The sequence below is a fragment of the Lissotriton vulgaris genome, chromosome 3_1, assembly GCF_964263255.1.
Source record: "Lissotriton vulgaris chromosome 3_1, aLisVul1.2, whole genome shotgun sequence".
Lineage (NCBI taxonomy): Eukaryota > Metazoa > Chordata > Amphibia > Caudata > Salamandridae > Lissotriton > Lissotriton vulgaris.
Genome location: NC_141689.1, coordinates 865,070,870 through 865,071,956, shown reverse-complemented (window position 1 = coordinate 865,071,956; position 1,087 = coordinate 865,070,870).

Sequence of the window (1,087 nt, the reverse complement as noted above, 5' to 3'; positions counted from 1 at the left end):
TTATGATCTAATAACTTTTACATGGACTCTATAATAACTGTGTAAATTACGTATGTGCTTTATGAATTCTTGGAGTTCGAATAAAGATTTATGAACTGAACTGACTGCCCAATTATGATAGGACTGCCGGCTGGTGGTCGTAAATTGTTCTTTAACATGACGGCTTGGGCTGTAGCCCTAGAAAAGGTCCGCAGCATAATCCAGTGTTAAAGAGCTCTTTGTGGACAATCATGCACCATGTGGTGCATAGCACATGGTGTATGGATGGGCATGGGGGCACTACATGTGCCCCCAGGACCACTTTGCAGTGGACCACAAGGGACAGGGGCCCTGTTTGGGGCCCCCAAAGTCCCTTTCTGACAGCCTTTTCATGCAGGTAGGGCCGCCATATAAAGGATGTCGGAAAGGGACATGGTAATCATCACAGCAGTGCCTGCTTCCGCACCGCTTTCATTCTGGATCACTGATCCTAGCGGAGGCAGCGACAATCCCCGACAAACAAGAGTCTGACCGCCAGTATCGTAATGCGGTGATCGGACTGTAGGGCTGTGTATCGGTGAGACCGTCACCGATGGCCTGCCAGTGGGGTTTTACCAACATCCCAACCAAAGATGATTTAAAGATTTGCTAACCTTAATCTCACTTACTTCACCCCAGTAATCCTTCAACATCAGACAACCTGAGAGCAATGTTCATCATCCACTCTCTATTTATGGCATCTGTTACAGTGAGGATCTTCTTGAAAAAGTTTCGCCAGCTTCGCAGGTGTCCAGTAGATCCTATGAAGGATAAAAATGTGGTTTCTTTTTAAAGCAGTGGATTTAATTGTGGGATAACTGTGGACTACTTGTCATAATTCTTCAAATTCAGTCATTAGCATTGCTTCTTTATCTTCTGTTCCTCTGCTTTAAACTGCTAGTACCAAACGGAAACTTCCTGCTTGATTTTTAACTCATCCTGAATCTTCTCTTCAAAATCCCAATTGTCATCATCCGAACATTTTTGGGAGGACCGCCATGCATGCAGTTGAATAAATTCGAACCTTGTAAATGTCCCTGATGTTAAGTCTTGCATTGTCTCCACAGAG